The following is a 19183-nucleotide window of genomic DNA, read 5'->3' on the forward strand; positions in this document are numbered from 1 at the left end:
AGTCTGTATTGATATAGGTCATTCACTTTGATTATCTTATATTTTTAAACAGTGGGTCGCTAGGTGCTGAAACTATAGCGTTGTCTATCAGCCTCAGTATTTTCTTCTGTATCCTCAGTAATTTTGTTAAGTTTGTTTCTGTAGTTGTTCCCCAAACCAAATAGCAATAACTAAGATAAGAACTAAACAGTGATTTGTATATCAATAACTTCACCGAGTTGGGGATGAGGTACCGGATACGGCTGAATATTCCAGTTATCCGGCTTAATTTTAATTGAATATAATTGACGTGGTCATCCCATTGCAAAGAACTGGAGAAATGTACCCCAAGTACTTTCACTGACGTCACTATTTCTATATCTGAGCCTCTAAATACAATGTTATTCTCCAAAGTAACTTGTTGACCTTTCGAATGAAAAACTACGGCTTTTGTTTTAGTTGCATTTATTTTTAACTAAAATTTAACTAATATGAGTGTGGACAGGAGGTTCTGCGTTCATAAAGTAAATTAAGCCCACGGCTCCATTATCTGGGCTACCGCCAGGGATGATATTGTTAATTCCTATCAGTATGTCTTGGCAGTCTGGTAGGTACGTGACTTTAGCTTGTTTTCTGGCAATTTTAGTGAACGTTTGAAAACAGTCAGTACGATTGGCTGCTTCTCTTGAAGAATTTTTCACCCGCAGTTCATACGTGATTTGTTGTCCATCTGCGAAAAAAAATCATTTCAAATAATTGATACAGGCCGTTAACGTGCAACAAAGCAATTTAAAACACACTAACCGTACTTTTAGCTACTCGCTAATATTGGTACTTATTTAAAAGGATGCCTGTTTTCTTCAAGTTAAACGAGCTCCATCAAATTAAAAAAGTGATGTGAATTTGGCGGAAGGAAATTTACAGCAGCTGATAAACGAACGTTTAGGCGGCGGAAGTTATACAAACGTAGAGAACATCGTTGTTGGTAATCAACCATGGGTACGTTCGCTTCCAGCCACTAAAATAACCCTCTTAGTTTCCAAAATGAGCAAGATATTTGCTAGGCGAATCTGTATGCCACTTTCCATTTCCATTATAACAAATTATTTCCAACAGCATTCATTTGCATATTTAAATATACATTTTCCAAAATAAGAAGATGTGGGTTACGCGCTTCAAAAAAGGACCACATATTTCTCAGACATGAACTAGCTCGGCACGAGACACAACATTTTGGAGGCTGCAAGCTAACACCAGTTTCACACTAGCATCGCAACTTCGCGTGCAGGCGCAATCAGTTTGAGCTACATTCTTTGTACACTCGAAGCAAAACTGCGTCCACACGTGTGCCTTTGCAAGGCACAAACAATCGTCACGTGCGATATACGTCCCCTCATACATTTACACACTGCTCTTTTTTTTTCTCTGCAAGGACTATTGCATAGAATGCCTAGAAAGCACTGATCTGTGCTGGCTGAGCACAATAAGCGCAATATCCTATTATCGTCTCTGATCCTCCTCTTGCCAGTTGAATCAGTGAACACAAAATTATGGTTATTCCCTGTTCTGCTCTAATATCTCGGGTTTAACGTCCCGAAACCACGATATGATTATGAGAGACGCCGTAGTTGAGGGCTCCGGAAATTTTGACCACCTGGGGTTCTTTAACGTGCACCTAAATCTAAGCACACGGGCCTCAAACATTTTCGCCTCCATCGAAAATGCAGCCGCCGCGGCCGGGATTCGATCCCGCGACGTGCGGGTCAGCAGTCGAGCGCCGTAACCACTATACCACCGTGGCGGGTTCTGCTCTGTTCTAACTGACTTGCTGTGGAAAGGTTGAGGTAAAGTGCACTTCGTTTAGATAATAGTGACGTCTTTGCTCTAACGTGAGCGCTGACGTTACGTCAGACCATAAGTTACCGTTTAAACGCCAGTGTAGTCGGCGTTCCCGGTAAGCCCACCATGTGCACACTTACAAAAACACGTCGATCCAGCTCGTAACGCTTGGCTCAAAGCTAAAAAAATGAAGTATAAACAGTTAATCACTGACTGCTTCGCACGAAACCGATTCCCACAAGGCGTGGGATCTGCCGAATTCCTTTTTTCTTTTTTTGCTGTAATTCTTCGTGACCTACCAGACCGCCCTTCTTTTGACGTGAGTTCTTTGACGGAAATTACGTGAATCGATTCTTGTGTCACTGAGGCTATTCACAGTAACACGATAGTGTTACTGTCAATAGCCTCAACCCAAATGAGCTCGTATCTTCAGCAATCCAGCGCCTTCAGCCTAGCAGGAGCACAAGCCATGAAGACTGGAAATGATGTTCGTTTGGCGGTGGTTCGAGCCGTCACTGTTGACAGATGGGCGATCTGCTGTCACTGAAGCCTAGTACAGCTGTACAAGACAAAGACCAAGTGGCCTTTAAACTACCAGCTTGAAGGCCCGGTGGTGTACCTGCTAGCGGCCGAGTCATTCCGGGATTGACTGGCTGGAAAGTCACTGGGCAGTCGACAGCCGCGGCCTGGTGCTTTTTGTTCTGCTATTCTCCACCCCTGCTACCGCGTCAGTGCTATTATTGGCGTCGTGATAACGTTGCAGTGCAGCTATCAATTCTAGGCCATGGAACGCGGTCGGCGGCCTCCTGACCCCGCAGCCTGCGCCCTGTTAGCCTCTGGCCAGACTCCAGCAGCATTCGCCGATATCGTTGCCCACACATTCTTTCCTGCGTTAGACATGGCACCGCCTCCATTCACTGCTCAGAACTGCTTGCCAGCATATGCAGGTACGCTTCCTACTCTCGCCGATATAGAGGGCATACAGGCTGACTTCACTATGGCCGAATTCTTATCAGCAATAGACCAATCAAAACCGAGCAAAGCACCCGGGCCGGATGGCATACCTTATGAACTTTACAAAAACACTGAAGGCAAGGTTCTACATGTCCTGTTAGAGGCCATAAACAAAGCTTGGTCTACATCAGCCATTCCTGACTCTTAGCGACATGCAGAAATGGTTCCCATTCCCAAACCAGGAAAGCCTCCAGGAAATATCACACACATGCGCCCGATAGCTCTCACTTCAACATTGGGTAAACTGACAGAGCGTATGCTAGCGACACGCATCACGTGGTGGCTCGAGAGATACTCCTGGTATCACCCTGGCCAAATTGGGTTCCGTCCGCATCTGGGCACTGAGGATGGCTTCGCTTACCTCTCATCCATGGTTCTTGTTGGAGGTCGCTCTCGACGGATTCGCACCATTCTGTCTATGGACATTCGCAAAGCATATGATCATGTGAGCAATGATGCTATTGTGGAAATTCTTCACTGGCTCCAATTCCCCAGTCGAGTCTGCGCGTTTGTGAAAGCCTTTCTCCACGATCGCAGCTTTTCCATTCGCCTAGCAGGTCAACAAGTTGGACGGTTTGTATCCAATAGAGGTGTCCCACAGGGATCTGTGCCAGCACCAGTTCTTTTTAACGTGGCCCTCCTCCCACTGGGATGGAAGCTGGCGCTAATACACCACGCAAAATACATCATGTATGCAGATGACATCACCCTTTGGTCAGTGCACCCTGAAATCAGCTGTCAAGAACAAGCTTTGCAAGAGGCCCTCGACATAACCTCATAACTGGTGCACCCAGATTGGGCTAGAAATCTCCAAAGAAAAAACGAAGTTTATGTCGGTTGCGAACAAGTATGGACGTCGTATACTGGGAGTTCGGCCTCTGCAGTTAATTTTGGATCAGCAGCCGCTACATGAAACTTCGAATATCCGTGTGCTTGGCCTGGAAATTCACGCCACCGGATCTGCAGGACCTTGGGTCAAAAGTGCCAAACAGCAGGCATCAGAAACTATCCATCTCATACGACGGATTGCGAAGAAATCTGGTGGCGCTAACTCCAACATGGCTCGCCTCCTTGTCCGTTCGATATTGCAACCGAGGCTCGTCTACCGCGCCCAGTTTCATCACCTCACGCTGGCAGAGTGGGCACGTCTAGAGGCGATTAACCACGAAGCCATGCGGGCCATAACTGGACTGCCACGTATCACTCCGTTAACAGTACTGCAGCAGGAGTCCCAACTAAATACCATTGACGAGTTAGTACACCAGCGTCGCTGTGCGCGCAACCTCAAGCCATCAACGTTCTGTTCGGTTGCTGCATTGGCGCGGTACATGGGCCAAGAAGTTCACCATTCCCCTTCAGAGACGAGCATTATTGCCCCGTGGAACAAAATGCAACTCACTGAAAACAAACCTCTTGGTCGCCTTTACAACCCGGTTCCACGCCAGGCGAACGCCCAAGTTTCCCGTTTGCTTCGTGCCGATCACCAAGATACCGCCACTCTCGTCGCCTATACTGATGCCAGTGTGAGTGGCACCACCATTCACACCGCTCTTGTATGTCCATCAATACCAGAGGCTTGCCAGACATGCTCGTATTTTGCGGATCCCGCACCACCGGCTCACCTTGCTGAGCTGGCTGCCATACGTGACGGATTGGCAGCACTGATACCTTTTCTTATACCTGACAGATGCTCTCAGCTCATCATTCGTACGGACTCGACGCAAGCTATCCACGATATACGACGAGTGTATCGGTCTACGTCACTCTCGGATAGTATTCACCATCTTGCTGCCTCCTCATCTGTACGGATACGTGTTCAGTGGGTGCCTCGGGCCGCTTTGCCGGACCTTGTCAAAGCTGATTTGGCAACCCACCCACAAGTCACACCGCACCCACTACCGCATTTTCCTGAGGATGCTCAAGGACAGATGCTACGGGAAAAAGAAAGCCTCCGACGTACCACACGAGCTCTTATACCTCCGTGTGGGTCAGACCTCCCTGGTGGTTTAACCCGCCGAGAGGAGGTTACGTTGCGGAGGCTTCGTGTTGGGGTTGCACTTACCCCATCCGTGACCACCCTTGGGCGCAAAAGTACCGCGGCCCGTATGGTACATCGTGCCCATTTTGCGACGCTCCAATCAGCGATGTAACTGTCACACACCTATTGTGGACATGCACGGGTCTACAATTAAGCCGTCGTCGTCACCTACGTGCAACAGGCCTCAGGCCTGGCCGACCACCCGACCTTGACCGCTGGATTAGTGGACCTCACCACCGCTCGTTACTGGACTTCATACACGAAGCAAATTTATATGTGTATTTCTGAATAAATATTATGCCTAAGGGCAGACTTTTGAAAAAAAAATTCTAGGCATCTCGAAATTAGTTCAAGACCTGAAGCGGATCAGTCACGAGGCAACAACGATCACTCATGGCCACCGTGACGACGACGTGTATCACTTGGTAGGAGAACGCATCAGTCATAGCCACGTTGTCTCTCATACATGTATATATTATCAGAAGTATTTTCCGGTAGCGTGTGGAATTTGACAGGTATTCCTTACTGGTATAATATAATCTGTGTTGCCTGGAGAAATATCCAAACTGCGATGCCATTTTTAAAAAATGCTGCAGCTGCACATCCCTTCGCAATGGCATTTTGTTGCGATTTGGCCACACCGAGACGTTATCCTTGCGGCTGTTCCGAAACCACGACCTCCAGCTCGTACAACACTTCTTAGAACCATATCGTAGGCGTTATATGAGTAGGTCAGCACCACTACGTACTGTGTTGCGGTCGCAGGCACTGCGAAAGCAGCAGTATTTTAATGTTACTTCGTTTTTTCTGCGCTTAGCGTGGTGAATATCAGCCACTCTAGAATGGTGATTCGTTTTTCGAGGATGTGCAGATACATTTATAAATATTGATGTACAACGGTATAATTGTCATTAATCAAAATTTCTCTTTTCACGATATTTCATTCTGCTATGCAAAATAAAAAATGTACTTACCATTTACCGTGTCTTCAACTGCAAATATACCGCACATATTGTCCGCGCTCTGGTATACTAACGTTTCGCTGTCTAAAGGAGTCCCATGTTCTGCAATAGAGATCAGAGAATTGTGTGGCCACCGGACTAAATTGCAGGCTTTGCGTCATGCTACGATGCCTTAACAAGAAACTTGCTTAACTCCTGTCCCCCTTAGTTCCTCGCAGTGGGTTATTTCTATTGCTGTTTCTTCGTCCCAATGATAGTACTACATTGCACCCAGACGCACAAGCTCGAGCACAGTCATGTTGGTGTAAACAGATGTTTCTTGGTTTTGTTTGAGATCTCTTGAGCGCTAATTAGGTTTCTCGGAAGTAAGCAATACGCCACATCCTACATCATTCTCCTATAAGGAAAACTCAACTACCAAGTTTTTTCACAGACGCAAAACGCATAAATCGTTCATAGGAATCTATTTCGGCGTACCAAGAATGGGCGTAACACAAAATCTACAAATGCATAAGCATGGCAAAGGAACAAGATTATTTAGTGTCACATGCAAATCGAGGTTAGGAGGCATAAGAATGCGGGATATATTTATGGCCCTTACGTGTTAGATCTACCGATGGTTAGCTTCAAGAATTTTCTCAAAGTTTACCGGCGTGCAACGATTCAATGACACCAAATTTAAGAAACCTACGCAGCTGGTACGGCCAACTTCGTGTAATTGATAATAATTCTTACCTCTCGTCTCTTACGTGCCGCGTATTGACCAGTGCACGGGCCTCTATAACTGCAGCTGCCATCAAAACGCGTTCGCCGTGGTGGCGATCGAACCCGCGTCTTTCTGGTCATCAGCCAAGCACCTTAACGACTGCACCACTGCGGCGCATGATAACTATTCGAGGCAACAGTCGCCAGATACGAGCGTTGGGGCACGTCTCCGTGTTCGACGCCTTCACAAGCAAAATGGAAAGCCTATTTTTCTCCTTGACACCGTCATTATCCATGCCGTAGCGTTCGTTTTTCATTTCGTTCACCTCCAGTGTTGCCAAAATAAAAGCGAGATTGTTCATTTCTTGGCATCGTGTCCTGAGGTCTCCAGACTACGCGCTTTGCATATTTCGATGTAGCCGAAATGCTAGAGGCCCATGTACGGAGACTTCTGTGCACAGAACATCAGACGGTGCGTATTTCAGCAGCCCTCCACTAAGAGGGCACTCACAATTACATCGTGACTTTGGCACGTCAGAACCCCAACAAGGACAAGCGCTTTGCATAACTTACGCAAGGCGCGCAAAAATATTCGGTCAAAACAAAAGTGTGTTCGTTGTTATGGCGATTAAATGATAACGCCGTGGATTAGCTGCCTGCGCTGCGTATAGTCGGCGGTGCGCTAAAATTGCAGAAATGCTTCATATTACCGCAGCACTTAGCACGCGTCATAGTAGGCCAATTTCTACCGTGCTCTAATGAAGGACGACAAATATGTGTTTTTTAGAAGCACCTGGAGCTAAAAATGCGTACGCAAAACAGAGACGAAATAGACAAGAGCAGCCGTGACAAACTTACCTCGGTAGCTCACGTTCATTGCGTTGTATGCCTTGATCTCGGTTTGGTATCGAGCGCTTTTATAGTATGTCTCCATCGAGAAACTGCACCCATTCACTGAAGAAGAGTATGGTTAGGTTGATGAAGGAAATACGCGGTGCTATGCATTTGAAAATTACCTGATTATGACTTTTCGATAAGCAAGGTATCTCCGGAAAAGCACGTCCTCGTTGAATATATCATCAATAACGTCCACTTTGCAATCATACTCTCTCTTCTGTGATGTCGTTAGGTAAGACCATATTGGATCGCTTGTATTCAGAAACTGTGAGTGCAAAAAAAATACAGTGCAGGTGAATGAATGAACGTAATTTTCATCTTACACAAAGACCGACAGGGCTCGCTTATGCAGTGGGATATTGATTCATTGTTTCCGCATCTACACAGGCACAATGCATTTGAACTTGACATATCTCAATCACAATGATATCAAATTATAATGATTATATACCAATAAGTAAGTGCACTTTAATATCTCCAGGCACCATATACCTAATGATATGCATATGAGAGCGAATCAATTTCATCACTTATTCTTGATTATTTCTTACTGCATCTGACATGATGACAGGTAGACAGAAAGACGATGAAGTGAAGCAAGTGCCTGTAGGGCTGCCTCTCATGATGTACATTCAAACAATGAAATGCAAAAGACTGAACGAACAGTAAAAAAACCACCGCATCGTCAAGAAGTTAATGATGAAGAATGGGCGAAACACTGGGATCGTTCGGAGTAACCGTAAATCACCCGTGACATTGCCCACTCGCAAATGTAAGTGAGTGACAACGCGTTGAACAGTTTTATACAATGTTTTTAGTCATAAATGGTATGTCGTGTTGAGTTGCGGATTCCATTTTCCCTTCAATATTACTGCTCTATGGTCCGTGAAATGTAGAGCCAATAGTTTTTCGATCGGATCTAGCCAGAAGTTGACAAACACAAGGTCTATGCACGTCCGCCTGGTGGTTGTTGATTGTTTCCAGTCATCAATTTTAACGCATCGTAGAGCGTCTCGAGACGTCATATACCGCACAAGCCAGTCGTTGTCCATGATATCTACGTTAAAGTCACCGACTAGTACGGAGGGGTTGTTCTACTTTGTTTCATATTCGCGCATTGCTAGACCGATGTACGCGCTCTCGCCTCCGGAGTAGCAGCTTGTTGTCGGCGTTGCCGCTTTGCCGCTGCTTCCCAAGCTCTCGTCTCCGGGGAAGCTTGTCTGCGTCGACGTTGCCTTTCGCGGGCGAGAGCGCGTTCACGTTTGGTTTTTTTATCCATGGCAGAAAGAGGATGCGTGGTCTAGAACGCGCCTATAAATGCATTTTGCACGAGCGCGTTCTCGTTTGGTTTTTTTCACCTATGGCAGAAAGAGAATGTGTTGTCCTGAACGCGCTTATGCGCCCTCTCGTGTATTTTCACTGCAGCGTGCATTGTACTGTTATATTCTTTGATTTGTAGTGAAGAGGAATGTCCAGCGCTGCAGCCACATCGCCAGCCCTGCGCGAGGCACGAGCTGGAGCTGCCTTCCTCGCAGCCGCCGTTGTCATTCCCACTTCCTTGTGTTGGGCTAACTATTGCTTTTTTTGGTGGAATAGTAGTGAGTGTTGGTATTTACCCACTTTCTGTGGCACATGCCCGTTTATGATGATGATAATTTTCTGATAGGCCGCACAAATTTCTGTGGCACATACCCGTTTGTTGGGCTAACTGTTGTATTCTTCGTTTTTTAGTGGACGATTGGTGAGTGGTGGGATTTACACAATTACTGTGGCCTATTTTTTCGAGATAGGGTCGGACACATTACGGCTAGCTTAAACAGTTTCGCTGTTAAAATGATGTTATTGTAACACCAACCAAACAATAACATAAAAGCTACTCCAAACTGATATCTTCAATGTACTGTGGCAAGGAGTATAGCAGCGCAATACGTACAGAAAAAAATACAAGAATGTATAAGAAGTACAGCAGTTCAGCACCTAATATTACGAACTGGAGATATGACTCTAAGCAAATGACAATAAAGTAATGATTATTGATCGAATGTGTACTACAATAATAAAAAACGACATGGTTTTCATTTGTAGAATGTTCAGTTCTGCTGTTTAGGTCCTGAAAAGCAAAAGGTATGCGCAAGCAATACCTTCAAGAGCAAACTGAGGATATGAATTGTCGAAAGTTTTCAGTTCTCTCCGTTTCTATCTCTTATTTCTTAACTCACTGTTACATATAAAATGGTCTACTTTCGTTGCTCTTGCCTAAGTAAAATGCCCCAATTAGCACCTCATCAGGAGATCGGCAGTGATGGACTATTATCTGGGCCCACTGATGTTTAATTGCAGAAACCCTAAGGAGGAGTATTGATGAAGCTATATATAAAAATTTTGCCTGAATCGACAGATTTGTCATGCTCATAACATGATTGGGATTGATGAGTAAGCGGAGGGGATACTGACATCTGGTGCAACTATTTGTCTTGGTCTCAGTACTCCCCTCGAAATATGCGACATGTCGAATTCATTGGTACGTCTTATAAGGCGGCTGATGGTGAGCACAACTATATTTCTAAAATTTAGTTTATCTTGGAGATGTGTGATCACAACTCTTCGTGCACTGTCTTGCTCATTTAAGAGTCGGCTTTTGGTGCAGGCTTTAACGATCTTCTTTGCTTTAATACACAGGAACGCTGTGAATTACCTTTACGAATAATAGCCGAATGAAATTCTGCTGGTGCCTGGTTTGTACGATGCGCTGTTTATATAGCATTGCGCGCAATCTAATTTCACGTACGGGGAGCCATACAGACTTGTTTTATGCTTCATTCTTCCAGCCCACCGCTTTTATTAGATGCTACGCAGCTTTTGCGCTGGGCTTTGTCCGTAGTTCCATTGGTGACCGACCGCTTTCTAAAACCTACCGGAGCTATCTGTAACATATTGAGGGCGCGCTCGCGCCAAGGAGAAGTCTTCTTCGTGTTATTATCTGACCGCCTTGATGATAATACGTGCACAGCACTTTAGGGGCCCGGGCTCCCGTATGCTGTCCTATCTTGGCGTAATGCAGACAAAACCACGTGTGCTGGCACGCGTTAGCGCGTTCGGGCCTGTGTAAGGGGCTGGATAAGACGCTGTGGCCTCTCCACATCACACTCTCTTAGTAATCACGTGATGGCGTCGGGGAACGAGATGCTGCAGACGCGCGATGAACTCGCGTGGTGTGCTCCAATAAGAGTTCGGGACGAGTGACAGCAACAGCAACTACAGTGAATTCATGGTGTGCTCCACTTGCAAGGACGCGTTAACATCGGGCAAGGTGCCATTGATCAACGAAACTATAAGTCGACGCATGCGCTCCTTCGAATTCCTACATGGTTCCGTTTAGTGGGAGATGGTGAAATTTTTTGTTACTCTACCAGGAACACCTGGCAAACAAACAGGACAGCTGTTGTCATGGCTTTTATATACACTTATTTATTTAATACCTACCATAATGGTGACGTTCCTGCTTCTAGACATTCCAAAAAAATAAATTCTGAAGAACATGAGCGGTACGTGAGCTGATACATCGCTCCGAGGAGTGTTCGAATAATTTTTAACGCTGTGCAAAATTTTTAACGAAGCCTACCTTCGTCATGTCAGGGGTGACTTTCGAGGCAGTCCGACCGTGTGATAGGAACGGGGCAATTATGAACACGCATAGAAATGCTGAAATAATTCCGTCCTTCTGCATCGCGAGCACCTCGCTCTTGCTCTGGTGTAAAGGTGAGTTACTTCCCTAAAGCCTGTAAAGACAGCAGCCGAGCATTAGACTCGCGTGACACATATCAACATCTAATAAAGAACCTAATGGTCGGAGCAGCTTTATAACGGTTGTAAGGCGCCAGCGGCATTATATCAACGTAGAGCCAAATACCCGCATGCTTACAGCACTGGTAACGCTACATTCTCTTTATAGATGCATTCATATTTCTTAGAAGCTGAACAATTTTTTAAAAATCATTGGTTGCACGTAATACAAGTCAAAATATAATTTAGGCACGTTGTTATTGGGCACGTTTTCATCAATTCCAGTATCTAGATACTTATAATACGTATAGAAATATACGTACAGAGGCATCAGTACATTTAACACCATCCATTTCCGCATGCATTGGTGCAGATAGAATCTGCTTCCTCAAGTTCTGCCACGTAACGGAAGCCCAGAGGCCTTATGAGATCAGCCCTTCATAAATATCTGATGTTGCTGGTAAAGCACCCGCTTATTTTCGTAATACAGTTTTTCTTATTAGTAGTCAGGAATTTGTGGCACTACAGGACAGGACACTTCTGATATCAAATTGATGTGGAGTCCTTGAACTGGACATGTCGCTGGAGAAAAGTTTTCGACAAAACGAGTTGTTTTCTTCACGACAGTGCTTTTGTATATAGGTAGCGTTTTTTTACCTTTAGCAGCGTATTCATGCGCGCATTTTTCACTTTCGCCCAATCTCGACGTTTTGCCCCAGCCTCAATCTTTGAGGTTGAGGCTGGGGCAACACCTCTTATGAGGTTCTGCTTGTGTCCATGTGAACATGAACACATGAGTACATCACGGCACGAAATATTTTGGCCGTGGTGTGCTTTAGTAAATTTTACAAAGACAGCAGATAAAAAAAGAAGCTAAAATCCTCTGACTTTAGAAGGCGTTGTTTCTAAACACGAATAAATTTACAGAAACTCCAAGGCATTTTTCTAGAAAGTGCATACGAAAACACTACATGCAAAAGCCTGGTAAATCAGGAAACGCATCTTATTATATTCAGTCATTGTTGCCTCGGTGTCGTTCCAGCAACTATAGAGCGTCGCTTTCTTAGCTGCAAGGACGACATCCTATATTGGCATGTTCTCCAAAGGGGTTTCAAAAAACGACTTGATTTAAGTTCTCATACTATACGTTATCTACTGCCATCCAACAGGAATGATGTGCCTGTTAACATGCTTTTACTAATAGGCATGTACAGTTTATAGAACCTTCGGATGTTAAAGAAGCATGCGGAACCAACTGTACCATTGCGGTTTTATGCGGGAGACTTGAAAGCTGAATGAGTTTATGAAACGCTAGCCGCCGTTTCAGCCGGATTGGTATGCGCTGCTGATGAATCCCTTGTAGTGAAACGTGCTTTTTGAGCTTGTATATTTGCAACATTTGCTTTGAGCTTGTAGATGTCTCATTGGCTCTTTTCGTTCACTTCGTTTACAGAAATTCTTTTGTAATTATTACCATGAAATAAAAAAAATCACGCCAAATCCACGAAGTGAATGATGATTGAGGAGCTGGCTCGGAGAAGATCGGGAAAACCTGTTAATCTTTCGAGCCACAAGCGGTCGCATACCTTGCAGCTGTGGCCGAACGATCGGTCAAGGAACTCGCCCTTGAAGCTCACGTCGGCGCCGCCAGCTTCGGCTTGCGACCGCTTTCGGCGCTTAACCGCCGCTTCCCGCTCCACTTCGAGGTTCTCTTGCCGCCGCTTACGTGCCGCCTCCGCTTCGCGAGCCTTCTTCTCGAGGTCCGCACGACGCAGGCGTCTTTCTTCGGCCTCGCGAGCTCGCACCGCAGAGTCCTGACAGCGGGCCCGCGCCGCTGCTGTCCTACGAGTTCTAGCCGCCGCTTCCATCGCCTTCAAGGTATTCATGTGGAGTAGCTGCGCTAAGTAGCGCGCGCGTTAGGTTAGATGGCGCGCCATCGGGTGACCTATGAACTATTGCACAGCTGCACCTGTAGCGGTAGCCTCTGGAACTAACGTTACGGCGCGGGACTTCGCCCCAGCTTAAGAACCTGGCGAGCCAGTTCCTAAAAAAGAACAGGCGTGGCTCCATGATGGAACACTCGACTGCCACTTGGAGTGCTTAGTTGAAATCCTGATGGAAACCAGGCTGGATGGATGGAAGAAACTTTATGAAGGTGCCTCCAACTCGCTCTAGCATCTAGCGGGCCGCTCTTCGATCGGAACAGAAAGAGCAAGTCTGTCTGCTGCGCCGCAGGCCTGTTGGACTGCCCAGAGCTGTCCTTAGAATCCGGAGCTGGTAATAATATCCTCCCAATTGGATGGCGTGAGGACTTCGCCGCCACGTAACGTGAGGCACCGCCGGAGCATATGTTCTAAGTTGGCTATACTCGCGCATATTGAACATGCTTTAGTTTACTGTATTTCCGCATAAATCTCGCATAAACCTTGTGCAGGAGTTCGGGGTTAGCGTACGCCATATTTTCTTAATTTCTCATGCTTCGCGATATCTGTGATGGGCACCGGTGGCGGCGGCGGCAACTACATCACCACAATCGACTGTTGTCCAGAATTTATAAAAGATTACGCTGTAAAATTGTAGAACAGACTAGTTCGCGTAAATTCACATATCGGATTCACGGTAAGATGACGCCCATCAAGCTGTCAGCCTTACCTGCATACCCACGATGAAATTTGTAGTTCATCAAATCGCCTACGAAACCAGGCGCATATCGTGACCTCGCACGCGGGACTGCAGAGAAACTGTGGTGGCGGCAGCATTAAAGTACTTCGATAGACCGCACATTAGCAGGTGCAGTAGGCACAATGGTAACAACCACTAATCTAATAATCGAACACAAGAGGAAAACAGGACGTATCTTAAACAATGGCGATATGCAGCGCTCGCGTCGCTGCCTTTTTTTGTATGTCCGAAAGCCTTCGTTCGGCGGCGCACAATTAACCCTTTGTGTTCTCAGCGTTCACATATGTAGACAGAACATATTAGTGAACATATTAGTGAATTAGCCAATGTCTTGCCTTAAGATCGATTTGAAACGGTGGCATTACTCCATACAGGAGTAATGCCAGATTTTCAAATCTGTTTAAAGCAAGGCGTTGGCTAGCCTAAGAAAAATGTGTTAATATGTTCTGTCCACATGTGTGGACGCTAGGATACAAAGAGTTAACAATCGCACCATGTTAACAAAGCCCCACCTATCTTTTATTTTAATCTGCGGCCTGTGTCAACTTACGGAGCGCCGAACATACACCACGCAAAATCACGCCTTGGTCACCGCCAACGATCGGCAGGAGTCACTGAGCGAACCATATCGAAGATTCGAGCGGTCCAAACTTCGCTAAACCGCATCTTTAAAATGCAAACGAGACGACAGCGACACACGCAAACGCCGGGGCGCTGGAAGCAATGGAAGTGCTCGAAGGGCTCATCACACTCACATGATGTCCGCGTGCTGTGAATGGATGACTCAGACCGATAGGTTTCAAACCCAGGTGAACCCAGACGTGCATTCACAAGGGCAAAGTGTCCGCTAGTCGCGGCAAAAAAAAGTGCCATTTAGTCTGCCCTTCTGCCAATGAAGGAGGGAACACCCTCGTTCAAGCGCTGCAGTGCCCTTCCGCGCTTCCGCAAGAAGTCTCTTTTTCGATGGTTCAAACAGCGCCGACGACTTTCAGCGGCACAAGCGCGGGTGAATACCAAACATTTAGTGTTCTCACAAATTCTCTACCATATCAGCTTATATTTCACAGCTTTTCAATAAATGTTCCCCGGAGTTCTTCAAAGCAACTTTGTTTGTTTTTACGTAATTTTTGATGAAATCAGCAGATGTATGTGTGCAATGCAGGAAAATTTGCGCTAAACTAGAAAATGACAACACAAAGAAGGAACACTTCAACAGATCGAGCGCACACTACCAACTGTTTTTATTGCACGTAGAGCATCGGTTAAATAGGGAAACCCGTACTGCGCAGACACCCCGTGGCTGCGCACAGCTGCACAGACAGATCGAGGAACATCACGTGCTAACGCACCTTATTCATCAAAAAAGACACTTCCGCACCGTAGAGCGATACCGAGGCCTCACTTACACAGCTATCTCTTTTCCCGTTAATGAAGAACGCTTCCAAAACGCTTCCTATTTACCAGGTAGGTAAATACGCAAGTTCTTGCGTATTTACCTACCTGAAGTTGAGCATTTAGGTTCTTGCGTTCTGTCAACTCTGAGACGGTATCTGGACCACAGCCAGAGTCTGGTGGTGCACCAAAAGAGCTACTACAGTTTGTCCGTGGCTTTGTGCGGTATTTCTGATGCGGTATTCTGCGGCCCCAGGAATCCGACTGGGTACTGCCGCCTAATCAAGGGGTGTAACAAAGTCTGGCGTCCACATGCAAGACTTTTTGTGCAAAGTGCGTCCGTAAGAGGCAGCAAGAGCGAAGTTCAGCTTACAATATTATCGTAAACGATTGCGCCTTGCACCACGTCCCCTCTACCGTGTGTACCTAAAGAATTTATATCTATGCAGACATTATTCTAGGTATGTATATTTTATATGAGGTTAGATTTTGATTTGAGTTATTGATAAATATTGCAAAATTACTTAGCATACGTGAGCAGATGGGTCTTTGGGGTTCTGAACTGCTGAAGGTAGTTAAGAAGACAGACAGACAAAGGGCTTTTTTGAGGACCTCAGAAGTACTACTTGATCGCCGCAGCAACGCGGGTCGTTTCCACGTGGTGATGGGAAGAGCAGGACTCACCGCCGCATGGTGGGCCCTCTGAAGAGCCCCGAGCTGCGGCAGTAAATGGGAACTCCTGACCGTGGAATTGCATTCATGTTTAGCGACTCAGATTGAGAACTGGGCAAGTTGTTATGGATTCATAGCTGGTATAAACAACAGAGCACAAAATTAACGAGGACTCAGAAAAAGTGTACACAGCACGAGCGCTGTCTTTCAACTGAATTTTTTATTGAAAGAACACCTTAAAATACTATTATCGGAGCATGTTCTCACAAGGCCCAAAACAAAAATCTCATGACGATCACTTTTGGTTAGACAAAAGGAAACTGATCTTAACGTGGGCTGTCAACCATTACAGCAGTCTAAAAAGGAAATTCCTCCTTTCTCGTGAAGGGTGACTGAGGGCTGAGTTACGAAATCACGACCTGTATTCTGTATTTTGTAGGCCTAAAAAATTTCACATGTAAATTGGCTGTTAAGGCGGAAAAGAATATTTTTTCGAGAAAATTCCGTGGTACACCCGCCATCTCGGCAATGTATGGTCAAGTGCGTCGAGCAAACATTGCCTCTAAGGGCATCTTGACGCTCCCTGAGGCGCTTGTTTGCACATCGATTCTATTAACTTATGTACACACTTCCACACGCCAGGGGGATGCTGTACACAACATTAATGGCACATGACAGAAATAAATTAGTGTGCTTATTAGGATACGGATGTATTTTCCCGTTGGGCCTTTTTCTGCACATTTTCGAACCGCTGGGCAGATATTGACTACTTTATTCTTGGCTGAAAAAAAACACATCAACGCAATGACACGATCCCACCTTTTTCAGCTTATGCGATAGTTGGTTAAACTGTGGTAAAACAGAATTTTTTTCTCCCCTTTTTCTCTCGCTGGTGCCGTGTGTTTACCCTTCAAGGTACACTTCAACTCTCCCATAAGCTTCTGACAGGACACCAATACCAGATTGTCCGGATATCTGGCTTCTTTTAGCCTGAAGATCTGTGTTTTACCACTCTTTCGCATCTTACGGTCACACGACATGGTTATTGCAGGCTTGAGGGTTGAAAAGGCAACACCATTCTTTTTGTTATTTGAGAATGACCAGAATCGAAAGAAAGCAGGGGTTTCGAAGTACGAGCGTGGTATTTCCAACGCACTTGCTTATCACAAAAGGTCACTGTTCCTTATTCCTCGCTCATATTGCGCTCTTTTGCTTATTCGTGCCATGATTCAGTGAATCGTTCAGGTCGCTGCAATGACGGGCACCACCAGAGCATGTGATCTAAGCTACTGCACTCAGCGCAGTCCGGACAAGTGGCGTTGAAGGCACCCGTGTAAGGGCTAAGAAAAGAAAACTAGGATAGGAACTTCCATAAAAACAAAAGCTGCAGAGAGAGAAAAGGTAAATAAAGGCCAAAGAGAATAAACAACAGGACCAAGCTCATGTAACTCAGAAGGAATGACAAAGGCAGTACGAGTTAGATTCGAACGAGGACCATCGCCACAGCTCACAGACGCTACCATTTAAGCAAGAAACGAAAGCACCGAAGTGGAAGGAAATCACTTTAATCTAAACAGAATCAGGCTGCTTGTGGCGTCCGATGAAAATAAAGATGACCTGATCCTTACTTGCTTATGTTTTAGGCAATTTCTCAGCGCAAGCAAGTGAAGTGACCCATGACATACAGTGAGTGGACTCACTTGTGTGGGACATTGAGTAGGTTTTTTTTTGTTCTTCGAATATTACTTGATGTCTTTAATAATAGGGAAAGGTGGTGGCAGCATAACAGGAAACGGGAGAGTTGGGATGGTTGGTTTGGGTTGATTTTGAAACAGCGCAAAAGACGAAATACACAGAAGAAGACAGCTCTGGTGGTATTAAGTCTTCTTCTGTGTCTTTCGTCTTTTGCTTTGCTTCAAAATGAAGGGCAGCATTACAAAAGTACAAATGCACAAAATGAAGTGCGTAGGACATCTGCGAACTTCTTCCACGATACTTCTCTTGACGTTGAACATGAGACCAAACCTGATTGCCACTGATGTTGATGGCGTGACTATTTCCGCACTTATCCACAAAGAACTGGTTATATCAATGATGAGTGCAAATTTTTGCCGCCGCTAGCATAAGGTACTCACGCCTGCCGCTTCTTGCACACGGCGTCGCTGATGGAGGAACCGCTGCCGCTTTGTGATGTGCATCGCCCTTGTTTGTGTAGATCGTCGTCCTACTTCCGTCGAATTTACCGTCATTGAGAAGTGTACGCGCGACCTCATCCTCGGCTTGCATGTTGTCGTTATTCGGCGTTCGATGATTGCTCGAATGGTGCTCTTCAGCTTGATTTGCCACATCTTTCTTATATTCAAGCCGACCTACCTCCACGCTTGCGATCTCGCCATCACGTCCGCATGCCGCCCCCAGCTGCTACGTACTTTACTTTGTCTTCACGTGATCATCCCGGTGGTGATTACCTCTTGTCTCATATAGCTAATGTGCTGATGGACCGCGACTTCTCCCTTTCCTATACCATTGTATCCGTGGCTGATAATGCAATGGTCGTTCCGGCCCTCAACATCACTCGGCTGAATCAAGTTTGTTGACTCCGCAAAGCATGTCATTAGCCACTGTCTCTGGGCTTCTTAATGACAGTGTTGCCGATGACCACCGCTGCGATACAGTATTCACGGTACTGGACTGCATAACCGGAGGGTGCGGTGTCGATCTCCGCCTCACTGGTTGCATTTTCGGACCCCCGGCCACCGCGACTACCGCGGTGGTCGTAGGCGAAAATGCCAGAGGACAGTGTACTTAGATTGAGGCGCACATCAAAAAACCCCAAGTGGTCGAAATATCCGGAGCCCTCCAATATGGCGTGCTTCATTATCATATAGTGGCTTTGCTAAATATAGCTATTCCTTCAATAAAACTGCTCGCTTACGCATCCCTTAGACAACACCGAAATGAGATTCCACGTCATGTTTTCTTCATCGGTGGGAATTTGCGCCGTCTTTCTTAATTAAGCTGGTGTTGATCGCTCGTTTACAGCGTTGTCATTACCGCTCTCTTGATGTTTTCGAACTCTAGTACGTCAATATTAAAAAATTGGCCGCGTATCTGCGTGCTTCGCTGCAAATGTCGTCTAAAGACGATAGAAGAGGCGCTGCGTGAGATATGGATGCCATCTGGCAATACGTCGGGAAACATGAGTGCTGTGTTGCGGGCT

General features: G+C 45.9%; 1 long non-coding RNA gene across 1 annotated transcript; it reads right to left on the reverse strand.

The window, feature by feature from the left end:
* Positions 1-472: 472 nt before the first annotated feature.
* On the reverse strand, positions 473-13980 carry LOC119375543 (uncharacterized). The gene is made up of 6 exons (XR_005180379.2): positions 13870-13980; positions 11057-11213; positions 7554-7699; positions 7396-7491; positions 5845-5934; positions 473-709 (listed from the first exon to the last, which is right to left on the reverse strand). It is a non-coding gene; the product is annotated as an uncharacterized LOC119375543 (long non-coding RNA).
* Between the last annotated feature and the right edge of the window lie 5203 nt (positions 13981-19183).

The sequence above is a fragment of the Rhipicephalus sanguineus genome, chromosome 11 (assembly GCF_013339695.2).
Source record: "Rhipicephalus sanguineus isolate Rsan-2018 chromosome 11, BIME_Rsan_1.4, whole genome shotgun sequence".
Classification (NCBI taxonomy): domain Eukaryota; kingdom Metazoa; phylum Arthropoda; class Arachnida; order Ixodida; family Ixodidae; genus Rhipicephalus; species Rhipicephalus sanguineus.